Raw genomic sequence first — 25,468 nt, forward strand, 5'->3', positions numbered from 1 at the left:
GCAAATACCCAGCACATAGAACAAAAAGATCTACATCAAGGTTTATCATCATAAAATTTCAGAAGGCTCAGGTAAAGAAAATCCTAAAAGTTACCAGAAAGAGAAACTGATTGCATATTTGCCTTGATTAGAATGGCTTCAGCCCCATATCCACATCCAGTCATCTCACAAAGCAAGGGATGAATATATAAGCACAATTAAGTTAATAATATTATTAAATGGGCATATTATACACTAATGGTATTTTATCAAATACTTCCTGCTAAATTTCTAAATTTGAGTTAGACTAAAATTAGCCTAAAATTTTTAAGTTGCTTCAAGATTTCTCCATGTCCACAGTCGTTATAGTAAGATAATCAACATAAAATAATTGTACAATAATATTAATGCCAGTAAGTAAGAATATCCAGAAAATACACTACAATCCATTAATGCCAGTAACTAATAGTAAGAATATCCAGAAAATACACTAGAATCCATTAATGCCAGTAACTAATAGTAAGAATATCCAGAAAATACACTAGAATCCATTAATGCCAGTAACTAATAGTAAGAATATCCAGAAAATACACTAGAATACCCTATTATTAAATGACAAAAAAGACCTAGATATTATATAGCGAGCAAGACTGAGTATTCCAAAAACGTTTCAAAGAAGTGATCAACAAGAAGGATTTTGTCCTTTATATTAACAGTGAATATTATGAGTGTTGGAGGTTTTGAAGCAATAAGCACTTCTATGTATAATGGCTACTAAGTGAGTACGCACACAATTATTACTTATTGAATGAATGAATGAATCAATGAAAGATGAAAAAAAAATGTTCCGCTAAATTTCTTCTTGGAATCCAACATATCAAGGGGAAGGGGAAACAAGGCTGTTGGAGTCAGACATAAAAGTAAATACTAACTCTACCATTACTAGTTGTGTGACTATAAGCAAATTAATTTCTGAGCCACAGTTTCCTTATACATTCAGCAGAGATAATAAGATCTCCACATAAGACTATTCTAAAGAATAAATGAGATTAATTATCAAAGCACTAATACAGTTCATTTCATAAACGGTAGCTTTTGTAACTACTACTAGTATCATTAGCAGTATTAGGCTGCTGCTGTTACTACTGCTTCATCTTGGCCAGGCACAGTGTCTCACACCTGTAATTCCATCACCTTGGGAGGCCAAGAAGGATGGATCACCTGAGCTCAGGAGATTCAGATCAGCCTGGGCAACATGGTAAAACCTTGTCCCTACTAAAAATACAAAAAATTAGCCAGGCATGGTGGCATGCACTTGGTGGCATGCACTTGTAATCTCGGCAACTCGGGAGGCTGAGGCACAAGAATTGCTTGATCCTGGGAGTCAGAAGTTGCCATGAGTTGACATCATGCCACTGCACTCCAGACTGGGTGACAGAGCAAGACTCTGCTCAGGGGGGGAAAAAAATTACACATTCTAAAAAAGAAGACTGGAAGTTAACACACGGCTTGATAAGCTAACATAAACACAGTAAAATTCAAGGAGACTGTATTTACCTGTTTAACCATGCTCAAGTCTCCACATGCCATGTGGAGAAAAGTATAAACTGAAGTACAAAATAGAATTATTCAAACCCAAAATCAACTTATATTTTTTTAAATATCTGGGAATAAAGTGTTAAATAAAGGCTAAGATCATCCCTTTTTTTTAAACACCGTAATTCACCTCTATGTTTTGGTTTAGTTTGCATAATGGAGTAACAATTCAATAGAGCCACTCAAAATAAGGTCTGAATGAATGCCTCCCTCATCCATTTCAGGGAGGAAAAGCCCTAAAAGTGTATTATATGTTTATTAAAAGCATCACTCTGACTCTATGACCATAATATAAGAAATGATATATGCCTGATCTTTGCTACTAACTTCTGGCACAGAGCTTCAAAACCACTTACTAGTAGACATTTCTTTGTTATACTAATGAGGTAAGTCATCATGGGGCCCCTACATAGCTTCAGAATAAGGCTGATCACCAGAAAACCAACTAGAGGTTAGACAGATTAGATCAGAGGGTTGGAACTTTCAGCCCTTCCCTTCCCTTTCCCCCAGTCCCCTACCTCTGTGAGCAGGAGACTAGGGATAGAGTTCAAGCATATGGTAAATGATTTAATCAATCATGCTTATTTTGTGAGACCTCAATTAAAAACTCTGAATATAAGGTTCAGAGTTTCCTGGTTGAACATACTGCTTTAGTGGGAGAGTGGTGTACCGGGCATGGGGATGAAAGCTTCTGCACTCAGAATCCTTCCAGACTGTGTGCTATGTACCTCTTCATCCTGTTCATTTATGTCCCTTCTAATTGAAGAGTAATTGTAAGTACAGCAATTTCCTAAGCTCTGAGTCACTGTAGCAAATTATCAAACCAGAGGGAACCCCTAAATTTGTAGTCAAGTGAGTTTATCAGAAGTCCAGATGACACCCAAGACTTAGAGCTTGTGTCTGAAGTAGGGGTAGTCTTGTTGGACTATGTCCCTTAACCTGTGGAGTCTATGCTAACTCTGAACAATTAAGAGTCAGAATTGAATGGAATTGTTGGAACTTCCCAAAACTTCTCCAAAGGCACCAGAAGTCTGGTGCCAGGAGTTCAAGACCAGCCTGGCCAACACGGTGAAACTCCATCTCTACTAAAAATACAAAAATTAGCCAGACGTGGTGGCAGGCACCTGTAAGTCCAGCAACGTGGGAGGCTGAGGCAGAGGTTGCAGTGAGCCAAGAATGTGCCATTGGACTTCAACCTGGGCAACAGAGTGAGACTCAGTCTCAAAAAAAAAAAAAAAAAAGTAAACATTTTGCTAGAACAACGGGGGTGGACAGAGGGATTTGATCTTTACCTCATAACACACCAAATACAAATTTCAGATGACTTAAAGACATAACTATTAAAAGTTCAACATTCTAGGTCTTAAAATATATAAGAGACTGTATGTATAACTTCAAGGTAGAAAAGAATTTCTTATTTAGACATAAAAATCTCAAAAAGATGAAAACTTATAAGTTTGAGCACATTAAAATCTAAATTGCAATTTCTGCTTCGAGCAACATGGCAGACTACAGTTTCAGAAAAAGCTTTCCTGGAACAGCAGTTTTTAAAATTCTGGATAAAATAATCATGGAGGCAGATCAAGAGAATTCTTTGGAGACAAAAACAAGAAGAAAGCATCAATCCATAAACTGGATGACAGCCAAAGGCCAACATAAAGAGTAAGAAAGTCACACTGGGACCACCACATAAGTCTAGACCCACAAAGAACTTTAGCCTCAATGTGAAATTGTCCACAAAAGCAATTGAAGTAACTAACTTCTCAACAGCAAAAGGCAGTGAAATGACACCTTCAAAATGCTAATGCTAAAAGAAAATATCTGCAGAGAAGTCTATATCCAGCAAAACTCCTTCTAGAATGAAGTTAAAATAAACACTTTTCAAGTTAACAAAAAAATGACCTTCACTAAAGGAGAACGTGTCAGACTGAAACTAATTGAGCCTAGATGGAAGATCATACAATATCTTCTTTCTCAACATACAAGAAAGATTCACAAAGATCATAGCTGGTAAACACTGACTTGTAAAACAAGAAGCATAATGCCTAATCTGTAGATTTTTTAAAAAGTGAAAATAGATGTAAAATCACAAACAATATTTCATAAGAACAATATCATATCCTCTTAGGAGAAGAGAATGACAGTGATAGGAATTAAAGCATGCTAAGGTTCTTACACAGGTGAGGCACATAATTATAACTTTAGTCTTACTGGGATAAACCACCACTAAAACAACAGAAAAAGTACATATGCCGTTCAAATAACAGAGGGCAAGAAATAAAATGAAGAGAACCTTAAGCACTCAAAAACAAAGCAAGAAAAAGATTTAAAAGATAATGAGAAAGCACTGTTTGAAAAAATTAACAAGAAGATCAAAATTGGGAGACAAATTAGAAAGCTACTTCAGTATGAAGAAAAAAGGTCTCAAAACAATACATAATGACTGTAAAGAGGAGAGTGGGGGTAAGAAAGGGTGAAGAACTTTTGCCTTACTTACACTGTTTATCTTACAATAAAAAGATATTTCTCTATTACTTATGACATTCACACACACACACACACACACACACACACACACACACACACACACACAGAGCTACTTCAACCGTCCAGGCAATAGATAATAAAGATAATTCACAGAAAAGAGATGGCAGGTGAATTCCAGTTTCTCACTTGGGTATCTTAGGATTGTGCCACCTATTCAAACAAGAGAAGTTGACTTGGTGAGAAATGCAGGTTTGCAAATATCTAAAAAATATATTTTAATAGTTAGATATCATGTCTACAATAGAAGCAAGGAAGCCTGGATTACAGAAAGAGATACAGGTAATTTGTGCATAGATCATTACACAGAGAGACTGCTGGGGAATACCCAACAGGTAAAACACCAACACCATGTAAAGGAAGACAAGTTCATTGAGCATTATGGAATATGCTACTTCCATCTTAAAATATTTTAGACAACTGCTACTAGGGTGAACAGGAATCTTTGTTTAAAAAAAAAGTACTGAAATACACTGAAAAGTCTATTAAACATTTTAAAATATCCATCCTCTAAAAACTTCTCTACATGAAATACAATTTCAGTATTTACATTTAGATATTTAATATTACATTTATTATATTTAGACGCTTGTATATGAACAAAGGAATTCAATCTAAAACCATTAATATGAGTTGAGTTTGCCATTTTTTTTATTGTAGATGTTTAAAATACGCACTCTAATCTTATTAAATAAAAAAGCCCCATTTTCAAGCTTTAAAGACAGCTATAAACTATTCCAATTTAAAGTGTTAACATGAAATTATTAGAGAATATAAAATTAAAAGTTCATTTTTTGGAATACCTAGAAATTAACCTGATACTAAACACGTTACAGACATAACTACATTCCAGCATACAGTTCATTAAAGCAGAATTAAAATTATACACGACAGTCTAAGGTTAGCAAACCAAGACCACCAAAATTTATATTACTGAAAGTGTATGGGGAGGTTAGGAAACATGGTAATTAAACCACAGAAGATAGAGTGTGTTACATGGGCTTTGTTAACTCCTCCTGACACTATCCTATATCACTATACTAGCCCTAACATGTTGATGATTATGCATGCACTTTGTATAACTATCTCAAGTGCCAAGTAAACACAGCCTTCTGTAATTATTTCAGAGGGGGTAGGAGAGGACTACTGAAAAAAGTCTCAGTGCAGAGCCAAAGTATCAGCATAGGGCCATTATCTATTACTTCAAGGCCTGATACCCAAACCTTGCCTCAGAAAGCAGATACATATTTATACATTCTGCCTGAGATCAAAGAAAAGCACGCTCTACAATGACTCCAATAGTTTTATCTTGATGTTACTAAAGACAAACAAGACTTTCAAATGGAAAGAGTGAAAGTCAGCACTTTGCAAAGAGAGCTCAGGCTTGTCAGAGTACAGTATATCCTTCTCACCAACTTCAACTATTCCCCGAACTTAATATTCCATTGACTAAATCTGTATTTATCCTACTAATGAAAAACCTCCAGTTATTATTTGTTGTTTTCCAACAACTTGGCCAGCCTACTTGGCCAGGTTGTCAACTTTCAACCTGAGTTGACAGGCAGGGACCTTCAATCACAACCAGGCTACTTTGAGGGGTGAAATAAAAATCTTCATCTTGGCATACCTATAACCTATTTATGGCATATTATTGTAACCACAGCACATGAGTAGGCAAGATTTAGTCAAATGCTTCTGATACTCGAAGGTAGGTCTAGACACAGCCTTAGAATGTCTTATGTACTTTTGATAGGAAAGCCAAATCATACCAAGATAAAACTTGGCTGTAAAACTCTAATTAAATACATACACAAATATACACATTTGAATCAGCACTAGAATCTCCAATAATGAAACAGGTATTTGTATGTAAGCTAGAAACACAAATTCTTACGCAGTTTAAGCTTCCGATATTTTCATGCTAATTATAATACCTATAACCACTAAGAGAAACATCTAAGTAACTAAAATACAAAACCTGTACACCAATTTCAAATTGGATACGTAATAAGAAATCAAAGAATATAATGCAAGGGTATTTACATAAAGTCTAAGTAAAATCTTCTGAAATCATATATAGGTTTTCTATGCAAATTTTTCTGGGGAAAGGGTCTACAGAAGTTCCATGAGATTCTCAAAAAAATAGACAAGTTGTTTTTTAGTATCTTTATTGAAATATGTAGCAAACAGAACTTTTTCCTAATTCTGGTCTTACATATGTTTATATATCCACTTCTTTAAACTGTCAATGTAAACTGACTTCTAAGGGTACCTGGCCTGTGTTGGCCTCAGATTCCTTCTTGTTAAAATGGGAATAGCACTATTGCCCTGTTTTTTACAGAAATGCTGAGCATATTAATTTGTTTGTGAAGTAGAAAGTTTTCTAGACAATTAGAAATTTCTAAAGAAATGTCAATATAAAATAATTCGATAATGTTCTTATTGATATTTTAATGTGTGTCAGTATGGTCTACAAAGACATTTAAAATTTCAAACAAAGCAACTGCCATAAAAAGAACAAGGTTTGTCTTAAAAGTACTGATACCCAGATTTTAATTCTCTCAGCCTGTCTTCTCTCATTCAGTTTGTAAATCTCTATAAACATGTAGAATTATACTAGAATATATTTTACTTAAAAGAAGAGTAGTTATGTGTACTTTAGGCTAAGGATGACTACAGTGAAATTCTTAGGTCAAAATTCCAAGCATCCATTGGAGTATCCCTAAAGAATACCACCCATCCTCAAGCAAATTAGAACTCAGAATTAAGAAACTAAGAACTGCACAACTTCATGGAAACTGAACAACCTGCTCCTGAATGTTGACTGGATAAACAATGAAATGAAGGTAGAAATAAAGATGTTCTTTGAAACCAACGAGAACGAAGACACAATACACCAGAATCTCTGGGACACATTTAAAGCAGTGTCTAGAGGGAAATTTATAGCAATAAATGTGCACCAGAGAAGCGAGGAAAGATCTAAAATCGACACTCTATCATCAAAATTGAAAGAGCTAGAGCGGCAAGATCAATAAAACTCAGAAGCTAGCAGAAGACAAGAAATAACTAAGATCAGAACAGAACTGAAGGAGATAGAGACAAAAAAAAAAAAAAAAAAAAAAAAAAAAAAAAAACCTTCAAAAAAATCAATAAATCCAAGAGCCGGTTTTTTGAAAAGATCAACAAAATAGACCACTAGCCAGATTAATAAAAAAGAAAAGAGAGAATAATCAAATAGATGCAATAAAAAATGAAAAAGGGGATGTCACCACCAATTCCACAGAAATACAAACTACCATCACAGATTGCTACAAACAACTCTTTGTACACAAACCAGTAAACCTTAAAGAAATGGATAAATTCCTGGACACTTGCAACCTCCCAAGCCTAAACCAGAGAGAAGCTAAAACCTTGAACAGACCAATAACAAGGGCTGAAGGTAAGGCAACAATTAATAGCCCCAACCAAAAAAAGTCCAGGTCCAGACAGGTTCGCAGATGAATTCTACCAGACGTAAAAAAGAGGAGCTGGTACCATTCCTTCTGAAACTATTCCAAACAATACAAAAAGAGGGAATCCTTCCCACATCATTTTATGAGACCAACATCATCCTGATACCAAAACCCAGCAGAGACTCAACAGAAAAAGAAAACTTCAGGCCAATATCCATGATGAACATACATGCAAAAAATCTTCAATAAAATACTGGCAGGCTGATTGCAACAGCACATCAAAAAGCTTATCCATCACAATCAAGTAGGCTTCATCCCAGGGATGCAAGGCTGGTTCAATATACGCAAGTTTATAAACGTAATCCACCACATAAACAGAACCAAAGGCAAAAACCACATGATTATCTCAATAGATCCAGAGAAGTCCTTCAACAAAATTTAACAGCCCTTTATGCTAAAAACTCTCAATAAACGAGGTATCAAAGGAACATATTTCAAAATAATAAAAGCTATTTATGACAAACCCACAGCCAATATCATACTGAATGGGCAAAAACTGGAAGCATTCCCTTTGAAATCTGGCACTAGACAAGGATGCCCTCTCTCATCACTCCTATTCAATATAGTATTGGAAGTTCTAGCCAGAGCAATTAGGCAAGAAAAAAAAATAAGGCATATTCAATTAGGAAAGGAGGAAGCCATATCGTCTCTATTTGCCAATGACATGGTTGTATATTTAGAATATCCTATCATCTCAGCCCAAAATCTCCTTAAACTGATAAGCAACTTCAGCAAAGTCTCAGGATACAAAATCAATGTGCAGAAATCACAAGCATTTCTCTACACCAATAAGAGACTAACAGAGAGCCAAATCATGAGCGAATTTCCATTCACAATTGCTATAAAGAGAATAAAATACCTAGGAATACAACTAACAAAGGATGTAAAGGACCTCTTCAAGGAGAACTACAAACCACTGCTCAACGAAATAAGAGAGGACACAAACAGATAGAGAAACATTCCATGCTCATGGTTAGGAAGAATCAAAATCATGAAAATGGCCATACTGCCCAAAGTAATTTATAGATTCAACGCTATCCCCAAGAAGCTACGAATGACCTTCCTTAACGTAACTGGAAAAAACCACCTTAAACTTCATATGGAACCAAAGGAGAGCCCACATAGCCAAGACAATCCTAAACAAAAAGAACAAAGCTGGAGGCATCACGTTACCTGATTTCAAACTATACTAAAAGGCTACAGTAATCAAAACAGCATGGTACTGGTACCAAAACAGAGATATAGACCAATGGAACAGAACAGAGGCCTCGGAGGCAATGCCACACATCTACAACCATCTGATCTTTGACAAACCTGACAAAAAACAAGCAATGGGGAAAGGATTCCCTGTTTAATAATTGGTGTTGGGAAAACTGGCTAGCCATGTATAGAAAGCAGAAATTAGACCTCTTTCTGTCACCTTACACTAAAATTAATTCCAGATGGATTAAAGACTTAAACATAAGACCTAACACCATGAAAACCCTAGAAGAAAACCTAGGTGAAACCATTCAGGACATAGGCATGGGCAAGGACTTCATGACTAAAACACCAAAAGCATTGGCAACAAAAGCCAAAATAGACAAACGGGACCTAATCAAACTCCAGAGCTTCTGTACAGCAAAAGAAACAATCATTAGAGTGAATGGGCAACCAACAAAATGGGAAAAAAATTTTTCCAATCTACCCATCTGACAAACGGCTCATATCCAGAATCTAGAAAGAACGAAAACAGATTTATAAGAAAAAAACAAACCCACTCAAAAGTGGGCGAAGGATATGAACATACACTTTTCAAAGAAGACATTTATGAGGCCAACAAATGTGAAAAAATGCTCATCATTACTGGTCATTATAGAAATGCAAATCAAAACAACACTGAGATACCACCTCATGCCAGTTAGAATGGCGATCATGAAAAAATCTGGAGACAACAGATGCTGGAGAGGATGTGGAGAAATAGGAACACTTTTACACTGTTGGTGGGAGTGTAAACTAGTTCAACCACTGTGGAAGACAGTGTAGCAATTCCTCAAGGACCTAGAAATAGAAATTCCATTTGACCCAGCAATCCCATTACTGGGTATATACCCAAAGGATTATAAATCGTTCTATTATAAAGACACATGCACACGTATGTTCACAGCAGCACTGTTTACAATTGCAAAGACCTGGAACCAACCCAAATGCCCATCGACACAAGGAAAATGTGGCACATATACACCATGGAATACTATGCAGCCATAAAAAATGATGAGTAGGGACATGGATGAATCTGGAATCCATCATTCTCAGCAAACTGACACAAGAACAGAAAATCAACACCACATGTTCTCACTCATAGGCGGATGTTAAACAATGAGAACACACAGGGACACAGGGAGGGAAGCATCACACACTGGGGTCTGTTGTGGGGGGCCCAAGGGAGCGATAGCAGTGGGGGTGGGGAGGTCGGGGAGGAATAACATGAAGAGAAATGCCAGATGTAGTTGATGGGGGGATAGAGGCAGCAAACCACATTGCCCTGTGTGTACCTATGCAACAATCCTGCATGATCTGCACACATACCCCAAAACCTAAAGCACAATAAAAAAAAAAAAAAGAAACAAACAAACAAAAATACTGCCCATCCTAAAGTGATATGCTAGAAGACTCCTATAGCAGTCATTCTTTTGAGAACACATGGTCATAGCTTTTCTAAGAGCAAAGTGTTTTCAGAGTAAAATTATTTTTATGCTACAGAAAGGAAGCTAAGAAAAGAAAACCAGCTATGTTCTCCCTTGATGAAACTCTACATATGTATTTCTAAAAGTATTCCTATAACCTGAAAATTACTTAACAGGCTGTACCCTTTTGAAACACTTAGGTCAGGTTTCTCACAGGCATCCAGCAGGTATCTCCATATCCTGTTTCTTTCAACCAAAATCTTATACAATTTCTTGCTGCTGTCAACTTTATGACTTGAATATGATTTTCTCTAAGGACCTGACTTACTGGCACTTGAGGAAACTAGTTCAGTAAAAACATACCAGACTCCAAGACTTTCCTAGGCAGAATCTGTCTTTTTGATTCTTAGGCCTAAGTGATAAGCTCATTATAATACATTCCCACCAAATGCAGTGGTTCATGCCTGTAATAGCAATACTTTGGTAGGCCAAGGCAGGAGAACTGCTTGAAGCCAGAAGTTTGAGGCCTGCATGGGCAACGAAGTGAGACGCCCATCTCTACAAAAAAATTTTAATTAGCCAGGCATGATGGCACACACCTGTGGTCCCAAATGAGGAGGAAGTTTCCCTCAATTGAGCCCAGGAGTTCGATGCTGCAGTGCATTATGATCATGACAATGCACTCCAGCCTAGGTGACAGAGTGAGACCCTATCTCTAAAATAAAGCACAATACATTCCTAATCAAAGGCAAATTATCTTCAAGATAATCAACATAAAACTTTTTCACATTGCTGAAAGTTCAAGCCATTACAAAACAATACAAAACATATGTGACAAGCTTATAATGCTGCAAGACCTAAATGAAGGATAACTTTACTGAGAGAAATTTTTTAACTTAATAAAAATGGTAAGACACACTATATTTCTGGAAAGCACTACTTAATACTTTCAATATGCCAATCCCTCCAAATTAATATGTAGTTTTCATACAATGCAAACCAAAATCCCAATACTGCCGAATTACCTAAAGTTAATTTATTAAACCTGGAATTTTCTGGACCTTTTTCTAAACCTGGAATTGAATCTCTGGGATTCAAGTCAAGGGATCTGTTCAATAAAGCACCCTAGATGAAACTTAAGAACCCTTACATTAGTCCTGCTAGCTACTAATAATACATTTGAAGGCCATTAACAAAGCAGATATTCATAATGGACTGCTTTGATCACTTTGGGGTAAGTTTTTTTCCTTCCTCTTAGGAGACTGGCTAAAAAAGAACGTGACCTGTGGAAATAACAGAACTGGCATTACCTGAGAGCTTGCTGATAATGCTGAACCTCCAGCCCTACCCAGATGTACTAAATTCAAGCAGTTCAATAAATCCCAGGTGATTCACATACGTATTAGAGTTTAAGAAGCACTGTCTTAAGGACTAAGACTCCCCTAAATTACAATGCTCTTAAAAAGTAATACATCTGAAACAGGCCAGGGGGCATTCATAGTCCTTTTGAACTTCCCTGCTGTATCACCAGACTCTAGGACCCCTCATCACAACTCCCATGCATAAAGCTGAAATGAAGGCTACAATGAAACCATTACCTTTTGACTTTCTTTTATTCCCAGTCACAACATCCTTTCCCCTCCTTTATATTCACTTTTTTATCCTACAGTGGAACAGTCACATTTTAGAATATCTTTTTTTTTTTTTTTAGCAGAACTGAAAAAGACTACAGATTTAATTCTCCACCAATATTACTCTTTCTCCCTTTTTGCATATCAAAACTCCTCCATTCATAAATACAAAGCCTGGATACAGATCACATTCATCCATTTCACAACTTCCTTCTCACCAGAATATCAGGCCCCAAGAAAAGCATTAAATTTTAGTGAACTCTTATATACTGCTGTTCATCTCTTCTTCCCAAATTCAGTATTATGCCAACCTCTCCTTGGGACTCCTTTCAGTGGCCTTGTAACTATTAAGTACAAAAATACCTCATCTCTTCCATCAGATTTCCTAAACAGCATCTGCAACTCTTTAACCCAACATCTGCTTTCTCAGATCAACTTCAATGTTCCCTTCACCCAGTGACCATACTCAGTCACGTCACCTAAACTGCAATTATCTCACAATAGTTAATTAGACAGCTCTTCCCATGTTCATTTTTTCAACAAACATTAATAAGTATCTGTGACAGTCTCTGGAACACATTTTCAATAGGACACCGTTTGTGTGAGTTTGTAGTCTACTGAGAAAGACAAAAAATTATGGCACACTGTGATAAACTCTTCAGCAAATACAACTGAAGTACAAAGGGTTAAAATGAAAAAACTATGTTTGGAATACCCTCAATCCAGCATTCTCTCTTTACTTCAACAAGCCCTGGAATTTCATTGTTTTAGGAAGTCTTTCTTGATGAGAACTGATTACAAAAGCCAAGAATCAACTGCATAGATAGCATCACAGACTTATTCAAACTAAACATGCAACCACTTAATTCACATATCCTCCAATTCAGTGGCTTATTTATATAATCCCTCTTATGATTAGAGATAAATAGTAAGCAAACATCCCATAACTTTATTACAGCTGGCATGGTGGCTCACACCTGTAACTCCAGCACTTTGGGAGGCCGAGGTTGGAGAATCACTTGAGCCCAGAGGTTCAAGACCAACCTGGGAAACACAGTGCGACCTCGTTGCTATAAAATATTTAAAAATTAGCCAGGCATGGTGGTACACGCCTGTAGTCCCAACCACGCAGGAGGCTGAGGTGCAAGGATTGCTTGGGACCAGGAGATCAAGGCTGCAGTGAGCCAAGATCATGCTACTACCATAACAGAGCAAGGTCATCTCAAAAAGAGAAAGAAAAAAACAGAATGATTACCACTTTAACACGTTTAATGTTTTCAAACTCTATTAATGCTCAACTTTCAAAGAATTATCTCATTTGATCAGGTTCCCTGCATGAAGTGTATGAAATCTCCAATTTAGTGGTGGATTGTGCTCTGACAGTTTCGAAGTCTACTTTTGGTATTCAGAATAATTTCCCACAGAAACAGTCTTATATGTGATTACTAGGTTCTTGGGTCGGTTTACAGTTTAATACTAACAGTATTGTAATACCTAATGACTCTCTATAAAAACATTTCTATGGAAACATTCATTTAAGGTTCCAACTTGAGAGGCCGAGAATGCATCTCATTGTATCCCAGCAAAACAGATTTCACCCAGCCTACCAAACTGTCAGAAAGGGATTCCCCCCAGATCCAAGATACAAGCAGTACCCAAAAAACTACAAGCAGAGGTTAGGGGAGGAGTCTACAAATTTTACAGCAGTTTCTTGCTTTTCTTTGGTCACATGCCCTTTTGAGAATATAATGAAAGCCGTAAGTCCTCTCCAAGAAAAATGCACATGGATATCTATGAACCCCAGGTGAATAATCCCAACTAAAAAATGCACACTATCCACTGTAAGCTGTACACTATAGCTCAGCACTGTCCAATACATCCAATATAATGTGAGCCACATATAAAATTTTTTAAATTCTAGTAGCTGCATTAACATGGTAAAAAACTGTAAAATTAGTTTTAATAATACATTTTTGACCCAATATACCAAAATTATCATTTTAACATGTAATCAATAGTATAAAAATATTAAAAAGATCTTTTACATTTTTTGATATTAAAGCTTTGAAATCCAAGTGCATTTTATATGTACTGCATATCTCAAATCCGTGTAGCAACATTTTAAGTACTCTATAGCCACATGTGGCTACTAGCTACTGTATCAGACAGTTTCAGTACACTATACATTGTAGACCCACAGATTATCAGTCTTTTGGCATCAGGATCCCTTTACATTCCTAAAAATTATCAAAAACCTCAGAGTGCTTTGCTTACATGGGTTACATCAATCCATATTTACTATATTAAAAATTAAAACTGAAAATTTTTAGACATTAATTCATTTAAAATAACTCAGTACATAACATTTTAATAAAAAGTTATACTTTTCAAAAGAAAAACTTAGAGGCTAGAGTAGCACTGTTTAACATGCTTGCAAAACTCTTTAACATTGGGCTTAATAGAAGACTGTTGGATTCTCGCACCTACTTCAACAGTACATCTATGATACGTTGTTTTGGTTGAATGAAGCACATAAAGATAATTTAGCCTCACACAGGTAAGTAGAGGAAAAGGTGAAGATTATTTTATAGTCTTTTCAGATAACTATGAATAGTCTATTCTTTCCTATGGCAGCAAAATATGATCATTAGTTCCTTCCTATTGTAGCAAAATATGATCATTAGTTTGTTGTAATATGGAATCTAAAACAACATCACTGAATTTTTTGCAGTTACAATTAAAATCCAGTGGTCCCCGGGCATGGTGGCTCACATCTGTAATCCCAGCACTTTGGGAGGCCAAGATGGGCAAACCACGAAGTCAGACATTCAAGACCAGCCTGGCCAACATGGTGAAACCACATCTCTACTAAAAATACAAAAAAAATTAGCTGGGTGTGGTGGCGCATGCCTGTAATCCCAGCTACTCAGGAGGCTGAGGCAAGAGAATCACTTGAACCCAGAAGATTGCAGTGAGCTGAGATTGTGCCACTGCACTCCAGCCTGGGCAACAGAGTGAGACTCCATCTCGAAAGAAAAAAAAATCCAGTGGTCAATCTTGTACTTTGTATTTGTAACATCATGTGTTTGGAAAATATAGGTTATACAGATATTCCATTACAGAACTTCAAAAAAAAAAAATCACATTTGTTAATATTATCACCTATCTCCTCAGAAAGGCTTTCAAAGTAATAGAGAACTGTCAAGCTCACAACACCTGATACAAGTCTCCTAAAATTCTGATTTTCTTTGAAAGTTCAAATTCCTCCATTAATAAGACGTGTAATTTGTTTTCCTTGAAGTGACAGACTCATTTCATCTTTTGATAAAATGGCTGCCAAATATCCAAGTCCAAATGGATAATCATAGTTTGTCATTGTTTCAAGTAAAAATGATACTCTATGAAAAAGGCACCTACTTCAGCCACACCACCATCACCCAAGTGCTCTTCCTCAATTACATCATACTGCTTTCTTATGCAACAAAAGTGCTTTGTGTATTTCCGATTTTGTTACAGATATTAAAAAGGCATATACTTAAAAATGGTAAATAAGCACATGAAAAGATGCTCAAAATCACAAATCATTAGGAAAATGTACATCTTTTATGTTCTTCTATAACAATATTGTGATTTTCTTCACAGAGGTTCTGCACATTTCTTAGATAGATAACACTTCATTAGGAAGGCTACCTATTATTAAAAAAAAATTGCAAGCATTGGTGAGGCAAGGATGTACAGAAATTGGAGCCCATGTGCATTACCTTTGGGAATGTAAAATGGTATAGGCACTATGAACAACAGTAGGGCAGTTCCTTAAACATTAAACATAGAATTATCATATGATACAATAATTCCACTTCTGGATATACGCCAAAAGGAAAAAAGAAAGGAGGGACTCAAACATATACATATACAAACATATACATATTTGTACACCCATATCTATGGCAGCATTATTCACAACAGCCAACGGTAGAAACAACCCAAATGCACACAAACAGATAAAATGTGAAATATTATTCAGTCTTAAAAAGGAATGAAATTCTGATGTAGACTACAACATACAACAAGGATGAATACCTTAAAGACATTTTTAAGTAAAATAAGCCAGACAAAATGCTAAATGTTGTTAAATTCCACTTCTGTAAGGTATCTAAAATAGTTAAATTCATAGAAAATGGAAAGTAAATCATGGTTATCAGTTATCTAAAGGAATAGTGGAAGTAGAAAATTACTGTTTGATGGGTATGGATTTTGTTTAAAATGATGAAAGTTTTCTGGAAATAGTGATGAGGAATGCACAACAATTTGAATGTACTTAATGCCACTGAATTGTACACTTAAAAATGGTTGAGGTAAATCTTATGTTCATTTTGCCAAAAGAAAAGACATGTACTCAAGGGCCAAGAGTAACGAAATGCTTTTCACTACGTTGATTATTGTTAGGGTGCATGCAGTGTGAATGCCAATACAGTATGTCTTAAGTATCAATTATGTCATAGTATCATTATAAAAATGTTTTTTACCTGATAGACCCCCTACCAAAGGCCCTTGGGGTCCATACACCACACTATGAGAACCATTATCAAAATCTATTTTTTCAGAAAAGTCAATTAATAAAGGAAGCAAAGAGTAGGAAAGATCACAAAAGTTTTATTTTTGTTTATTTCGTCTGAGATGAGAGAAACAGGCTTACATGTTGAACAGGATATAAACTGGTATACCTCAACAGGTATAAAAAAAATATTAAGGAACAAATAAAAGTAAGAGAAAAATCAGATAATTGATGGGAGAAAAAGAATGGGAGAGAAAAGATGACCAATGGTTCAGCCTCTATCTAAAGTTCGAAGAGAGACAAATATTAGAGGCAGATGGGAGGGCGGAACGTATCACATTTTTAAAAATTTTATTATTATTATTTAGAGACAAGGTCTCACTCTGTCACCCCAGATGGAGTGCAATGGCACTCATTGCAACCTTGAACTCCACCTTGGCCTCCTGAGGCGTGGACCACCCATGCCAGGCTCTATCTACATTTTGACTAACAAAAAAGCTACTTTTACTCAGAAAAAATAGACACTAGATGAATGCTTCTTGATAATGATGGTGATAATTCCATAGTTTGAAAAATATTGGAAATGTTATAGTTTATATTTTTAATTGTTTTTGTACTAAGTTTATTTAGGAAGAAATGACATGTTGACAATATTGAGTCTTCTTAACTAGTAACATGATATAGTTCTCTATTTAGACAAGTTTTATTTTGTGTCCTTCTATAACAACATTATGGTTTTATTCAGAGGTTCTGCACATTTCTCATGAGTTTAGCTCTTAGGTGATATATACTGTTTCACTATTATGAATGTAATTTATTTTCTAATTCATTATTACTGGGATATAAGAAGATATTAAGCTTTATTTAATTACTATTCTACAAATATATCTTATAAATGCTAGTTGCGCTTCAATATTCTTGAGTTTTATACCTGGACAATAATGACATTTCCAAATAAGTTTAGTTTAGAAATCTTATCCTTTATCTTAAAATCATAAATCAACCACCATTCTATTTTGAATTTTACTTGCCTGTGTATAAAAATATGCCAAATGTGTAAAAGTAATGTCATGTCCTTTTTAAGGTAACTGCTTTATAATATCACAGAAATTTATATCACTTTAAAGATTCAGATGTTTTGTATTCCAACTTTAAGTCAAAAGCATTTGTGTTGTCATCTAATAAACAGAAATTTAAAATAACCTTGTTTTCTTTTTACTTTGAACACCACACAAACTTATTAAGTAAAAATGCAAATAGGGACCTGATATTACAGTACGTCAGACTCCATAACCTTGAACAAGGAACAGAAGAAAAGTGGAGGATAAAAACTCAGCTATTTCTCTTCCTCTTTCCCCTTCCTCCCTACAGAAGGTCCTATGTGTTGCTATGCTAAATTCAACTAAAGAAGCTGAATTAATATGACTTTATACTACATACTTTATAGTTCACAAATATATTATTTCATTTATGACTCGTCCTCTCTAGACTGAGACAACAGACTAACCTGGGAGGAGCTGGGATTTAAACTTTTAAAATTAATTGTAACATCTTAGCTCAAATAACTGCAGCACATGGTTTGATGGCCTTAGGAAAATGCAAACCTGGAAAGCTTTAACTTTGAAACTTGAGCTAAAATGTTTCAGAATACTTCTTCCACCTCATACTCCTCAGGCACCCAGTAATACTCCAGCTGCCTTCAGACTATTAAAAGTCCCCAGGTCCCTTATGCCTATAAAGCATAGGAGCCAATTAAAGAGGCCATAAGTAAAAGTACTTAGGCATAAGGGAAAAAAATGAAAAATAAAAATAAAAGAAAGGGGCTATAACTACTAGAAAGAGTGCTGGTCATGAGAACTAAGTTCTACTCTCCACAACCAACACAATCAACACTCATAGTGTGACTTTGGGCTCATTCATTACTCCATTTTCTCATGGTTAAATGAGGGAACTAAATGAGGGAACTACATCTGGACAATCACTACAATTATGGGAAATTTAATGAAGCACTAGCATTTTCAAAGACTGTTAGTCCAACAATACCGATTTTCGCAGTTAACATAATCCTTAGGATATTTTCTGAAAGAGGTTCTGAGAAGGTCTGATTTTTAATTCAGGTTCTTATACATCGTTCCCTATATTTCGTCTTCCAAAACATTTAAAAAAAAAAAATAGAATTGACCTTATACTATTCATAATGACCCACCACAACTTTTTGAAATATCTATAGAGTATTTAAAAAAAATAAAGAGCCACTATTCTGAGAACAAATTTGAACCTTGAATCTGTATATTAAAAGTTTTTCAAGCTAGAAATGTATGAGCATTAGTTACATTCAACCCTGAACACTACGGATTCATACCGCTTACAAATGTACTTCCAACATTCCCTATGGATAGGCAAAATACCATACACAAACATATTTTTAAAAAATAAAACTCATGGGCTTTTAATATTTCTAAAGTTCCTACCTCACTGAGGTGAAAAACCAGAAAATCCAGAATAACTACTTTCACTGGTTTAAAAATAAAAACAAGTACCAATTCGGGTTGAGATCCTTAGAATTTCTTCTTCGGGTTGTATAAACAACATTTTGCTAAAAGATGAAAATTTACCAAAGATTTAGCAATTCAGTTAACTATTCACTAAGATTTAAACTGAACTGTTTGAATGAGTTAACCATAACACTGTGCTAATGAAACTAAGGATCTAGTCTAATTTCAATTTAGGCCCATTAGGTAGGAAAAAAACAATTCTTAGATCCATATTACTGCACATAACAATTAACTATCTTACATACTCTTGTTAGTGATCATAGAAGACACCATCAAAAGCCTATGCACAGCTGAGCATACATACACCCAACCTCTTAAGAAATGATTCAGAACATATGTCCTACTGATCATGAGTCAGTAGAAATATTTTTTTTTATACCTGTAAAAAAAAAAAAAGAGACCACTAACATTCAGTAGAAGAGTCTGTGATGCAGGCAAGAGAATGAAAAAGTGAGTAACTGCCAGTGATGCATAATCCCACTCCCTAGAAAAACAGTCCTGAAAAGATTCAGAAAAAAAAAAAAAAAAGTTATTTTAGTACTAATAACTTTATGAATCAGAAAGAATGGTAAAACCTAAACTAACCACTGACAATGTCATTCAAAAGAGACTACTTAAGTGTGTTAAAAGCTCCAGGCAGCCCTAACAATGTCTCAATCAGCAAAAATAAAGAAAAATAAATAAATATAGCATTTAGTCAAGGGGAAGTAGTAGTATGTTGGAATCCTCTCTTCCAGAAAATGAAAGAAAGAATAGTCAAGGGTGGTTTGCTACCCTCTGACCTTTGGGCCAGGCTTACAAATTTCCTAATATAAAAGCAAACTCAATCTCTTTCTACCAAGAAAATAAGTACCTTCAATATCATATAGTCCAGTTAGAAGAATCCCCCACAGTTAATGCTCATTTTTCCCTCCCCAGAAGTCTTAGGGAGATGAGATCCCCTTCTCCTTCCTAATCTTCTCATCCCCTTGGACACTATTCATCCCATTAAGCCTTGGTACTATCCGCCACTCAAGATCAAGTCATACACAGCTGACCATCCCTAAAACTGTTTCTTCTTAAGATCAGTTATACTTTAGACCTACCCAGCTCCCACTCTGTCCAACAGTGGTGGCTCAAGGGAATTCAGGCTAGAACATTTTGAGAGTTACATCTAATACAACAAATGCAGAACCCACAAAACAAAATGTCCTATACATTTAACCATAACAGAAATAAAAGAGGCTAGGAGTCCAAAAATAAATCTGGTAGTATTATTTTCATGTACCTATTTAATGCTAGACCTACATTATTACCAAATATCTCTATTTCCTTATTTTTAAATGAACAGAATTTCAAAAACAGAGTCAGCCTTCTCCTAAGTAACAACTGAACAGTTTGATATGTCAAGTATGGCTGCTATCCAGTTGTTTCATAGTAATTTGTAGCAAGCCCTCTGACAACTTTTCAATAACAAAACTCAATCTCTTACAGAGGTACTGAATACTATCATGAGTACAGCACTGGAAGAGATAAAAGATGAATACAAGGCCAAGCATAGTGCCTCACACCTGTAATCCCAGCACTTTGGGAGGCCAAAGCAGGTGGACCACTTGAGGCCAGAAGTTCAAGACCAGCCTGGATAACAAGATCCGATCTCTACCAAATATTTTAAAAACAGTAAGAGGGGAAAAAAGGAATGAACACAAGATAAGCCTTAAAAGAATTAAATTTTAAAGTAGAGAGAACTACATATCTTATTAGAACAAAACAAAGCTATTTTAGATAAGTGCTATAAAAGTAACAGTTGTTACACAGGACAAAGGAAGGCATAATTACACTTATTTGGTTGTAAATAGGATTTCACGAAAAAATAAAGATTGCCCAGCCTGGCCAAGATGGTGAAACCTTGTCTCTACTAAAATACAAAAAATTAGCTGGGCGTGGTGGCAGGCACCTGTAATCCCAGTTACTTGGGAGGCTGAGGCACAGAATTGCTTGAACCAAGGAGGCGGAGGTTGCAGTGAGCTGAGATCATGCCACTGCACTCCAGCCTGGGCGACAGAGTGAGAGTCTATCTCACAAAAAAAAAAAAAAAAAAAATTTGCAAAAAAAGTATTTTAAATATAACCTACAAGACCCAATTTTTAACAGAGTGGTGGAGGCTAGTATTCACATTCTGGGCAAACATAACATAAACTAAAAAATAGACATGGGAAAGTGTGGCAAGGTGGCACATGCCTATTGTCCCAGCTATCTGGGAGACTGTGGTGGGAGGACTGCAAGAGGCCAGTAGTTCAAGGCTGCAATGAGCTATGAAGTGAGCTAGGCACTCCAGCCTAGCCAAGAGTGAGACCTTGTCTCAAAACACACACACACACACATACACACACACACACACACACACACACACACTCTCTCTCTCACTCTCTCTCTCTCTCTCTCTCTCTCTCTCTCTCACTCTCTGGGTGACTTATAAAACAGAAATTTATTTCTTACTGCTATGGAGACTGGAAAGTCCGAGACCAAGGTGCTGGGAATCGGTGTCTGCTGAGGACTTGTTTCCTCATAGATGGCCATCTCCTCACTCTAACCTCATATGGTGGAAGGGATGAAGTATCTCTCTGGGGCCTCTTTTATAAGGGCATTAATTCCATTTATGAGGGCTCTCATGACCTAATCACTTCCCAACAGCCCCATCACTAAATACCATCACTTTGGAGGTTGGGATTTCAACATACGAACTGGGGAAGGAGACAAACGTTCAGACCATTGCAGAAAGCTTGAGAGGAGTGCAGGAAATATCAAGTACATGTGTGTAATATACACAGGGAGTAAAAGTGAGAGATTAAGGTTGGAGAGGTGGTTTGGGGGTCACACTGCAGAGGGCCCTGAATGAGTTTGTTCTTTGCTTGGTTAGGCAAATAAGAGAGTGACATGAGCATAAGTCCATTTCAGGAAGAATAAACTGGATGGGATACAAGAATTGGTTTGGCAAGGAAAGAGTCTGAAAGAACAGTCCAAATGCTAATGTAATTCTCTAAATGAGATGTATTACGAACCCAAATTAGGGCTGACAGCACTGGAACGAAAAAGTACCAAACTTTCCACACATATCATGAGTAAACTTTCTATCTGTAAACTTAATCAGAGAAAACATTGTCATACCTCCTCCTCAAATATTCTTTTTGAATAAAAACATTATAAACAAAGTTTTTTTAAAAAACTTTCTAATACTCTCTAAAATACATATACTGTGAAAGAGTGTCTTACAGAACATGATCAAGATAGTAAAATAAGCAGTTAAGGTGGCATACCCATTGAAACTAAATCGTATTCTGAAATGTCACACAATTTAACTTGAGCTTCGACCCCAATCTCAAGGAGCAGCATGAAAGGCCACTTCTTAGAAAACACCTTTTTCCAGTGATTAAAAAATAATGTTAGGCCAGGCATGGTGGCTCATGCCTGTAATCTCAGCACTTTGGGAGGCCAAGGTGGGCAGGTTACTTGAGGTGAGGAGTTCGAGACTAGCTTGGCCAACATGGTGAAACCCTATCTCTACTAAAAATACAAAAATTAAGCCAGGCACGGTGGCTCACCCCTATAATCCCAGTACTTTGGGAGGCTGAGGTGGACAGATCACCTGAGGTCGGGAGTTCGAGACAAGCCTAACCAACATGGAGAAACTCTGTTTCTACTAAAAATACAAAATTAGCCAAGCATGGTGGTGTATGCCTGTAATCCCAGCTACTCGGGAGGCTACAGCAGGAGAATCACTTGAACTCAGGAGGTGGAATCTTGGAGGCAGAGATTGCAATGACCCAAGATCACACCATTGCACTCCAGCCTGGGCAAGAAGAGTGAAACGCCATCTCAAAAAAAAAAAAAAGAAGAAGAAGAAGAAAGAAAAAACCCTATATAAGGCCAGGAACAGTGGCTCATGCCTGTAATCCCAGCACTTTGAGAGGCTGAGGCAGGTGGATTACCTGAGTTCAGGAGTTTGAGACCAGCCTGGCCAACATGGTGAAACCCCATTTCTACTAAAAATAGAAAAATTAGCAGGGCATAGTGGCGGGTGCCTATAATCCCAGCTACTTGGGAGGCTGAGGCAGGAGAATCACTTGAACCCAGGAGGCAGAGGTTGCAGTGAGCCAAGGTCATGCGACTGCACTCCAGCCTGGGCAAGAAGAGCGAAACTCTATCTCAAAAAAAAAAAAAAAAAAATACAAAAATGAGCCAGGTATGGTGGCAAGTGCCTGTAATCCCAGTTACTTGGGAGACTGAGGCAGGAAAATCCCTTGAATCTGGGAGGCAGAGATTGCAGTAAACCAAGATTGCACCACTTCACTCCAGCATGGGCAACAGGGCAAGACTTCATCTTGAAAAAATAAAATAAAAATAATTTTATACTTTAGGATTAAAAAATAAATTGCTGCCAGGCATGGTGGCTTACGTCTATAATCCCAGAACTTTAAAAGGCCTAGGTGGGCAGATCACGAGGTCAGAAGTTTGAGGCCAGCCTGATCAACATGGTGACACCCCGTCTCTACTAAAAATACAAAAATTAGCCAGGCAGCATGTGCCTATAATCCCAACTACTCAAGGAGGCTGAGATAGAAGAATTACTTGAACCCGGGAAACAGAGGTTGCAATGAACTGAGATGGTGCCACTGCACTCCATCCTGGGTGACAGAACAAGATTCCATCTCAAATAATAATAATAATAAATAAATAAATTGCTAATCCATTGTGAAGTTTGTCAAAGAACTCAAATTGTATAACGACCAAACACAATCCTTTCATTATGGTCTCAATCCTGAAATTGTTCATTGCTATCCCTCTATACCCCATGCTCCGCACTTATCAAAAAGAGCAGTAAAAATCAGTTACATGGACAGAATCCTAGAATACTAAAACAGAAAAAAATGCTACAAATTCATTTTATCCACTTCATTTTTTTCTTGAAACTGAAGTCAAAAAGTCACAACGCAAGTTAGAGGCAGAACAGGGATTAGCAGCTAGTGTTCTTCCCGATAGATGTGTCCAAGAAGGTACTATTTCAAAGCCAATTTAAAAATGTTAAAATGGGCAAACTAGTAGCAACAATCATTCCATATTTTAAAATAATACCCACTGTAAAATGCCTCTAATGTTACTGCAATTCTACAAGACTAGGATAAACCAAAAACAGTCTCTCTGTAGAAAAGGCCTTACAACCACTTTCCTGCAGACAGAGACTTTTGAAACTGTTGACAGACATGTGCTGACTGACCTCATTTGTAAAGATGATACACAGACAAAGAATCTCCAAATTAACTAAGTGCCCAACTATTTAAAACAGCTCAGTCATTAACCACTCAACTTCCCAACTTAGTCCCCTAAAAATAGCACGCTTGTGGGTAGATGAATGGTTCACCAGATGCATGCAAGATAAAACCAAGGAATAAACAGTCCCAACCCCTTGGAGATTAAATGTTATACCTGAACCACTAGAAAAGTGTGGCAGCTTTGAAATGGTAGTTCAGGACTAAATTTTGGAATCCCAAGTCAAGGCTTTAATCATTTTGATAGCTAACAAATGAGCTCTAACAGATATATATGAAACTACTTCAAGTTTTGACCAAAAGAAGGAGGGAAATGGTGAAAGAAAACCAAGATAACATATAAGATTAGAAAGAACACTATAGAAGACAAAGGATCAACATAAGTACATCAGACTCACTTTCTAGTATGTTCTCTAACATTAACAACATCAAAGGCCTTTTCCAGGTTTCCCTCCTGTGCACCCCATGATGAAAGACACTAATAAATATTAATTCATTTTCATTATTTTTAAAATGTCAAAGACATAGCCTTTTCGGTTTGCCCAGCATGAGAATGTCAGTATTAACCACAACAGTTGACTACAGCTTAAAAGCAAAGATATCGGGCACATTTGTACAATTTAGCACTTCTTTTTTTTTTTTTTTTTGAGATAGCATCTTGCTCTGAGAATAATCTCAGCTCACGGCAACCTCCGCCTCCCGGGTTCAATGTAGTCTCCTGCCTCAGCCTCCTGAATGGCTGGAATTACAGGCGTGCGCCACTATATGCAGCTAATTTTTGCATTTTTAGTAGAGACGGGGTTTCACCCTTTGGCCAGGCTGATCTTAAACTCCTGGCCTCAGTGATCTACCTGTCTTGGCCTCCCAAAGTGCTGGGATTACAGGCATGAGCCACCAGCCCAGCCTGTACAATTTACCACCTTTACTAGAGATAAATGCACTATAAATTTCCACTATGACTTTTGGAATACCAAAAATTGAGAATAATTGTTTTAGTGTAACTTGTCCTTCAATAAAACTACTACCTCTAGAGGAAATACATCAGTGGACAATCAAAATTACATCCTAGAAGCTATTACTACAATGATAAATAAGCCACCCAAAAGAGAAGCATTTGTTAATAA

At 36.5% G+C, this 25,468-nt stretch overlaps 1 protein-coding gene and 1 long non-coding RNA gene across 3 annotated transcripts in view; both read right to left on the reverse strand.

The window, feature by feature from the left end:
* Window positions 1-25,468, reverse strand: part of BMP2K (BMP2 inducible kinase) — a 128,835-nt gene that overhangs the window by 96,168 nt on the left and 7,199 nt on the right. The gene's annotated exons all lie outside the window — the stretch shown is intronic.
* LOC116524508 lies at window positions 1,363-13,984 on the reverse strand. Its single transcript, XR_004257365.1, has 3 exons — window positions 13,974-13,984; window positions 10,031-10,036; window positions 1,363-2,587 (listed from the first exon to the last, which is right to left on the reverse strand). It is a non-coding gene; the product is annotated as an uncharacterized LOC116524508 (long non-coding RNA).

The sequence above is a fragment of the Sapajus apella genome, unplaced genomic scaffold (genome assembly GCF_009761245.1).
Source record: "Sapajus apella isolate SASKATOON/1434 unplaced genomic scaffold, GSC_monkey_1.0 scaffold45, whole genome shotgun sequence".
Lineage (NCBI taxonomy): Eukaryota > Metazoa > Chordata > Mammalia > Primates > Cebidae > Sapajus > Sapajus apella.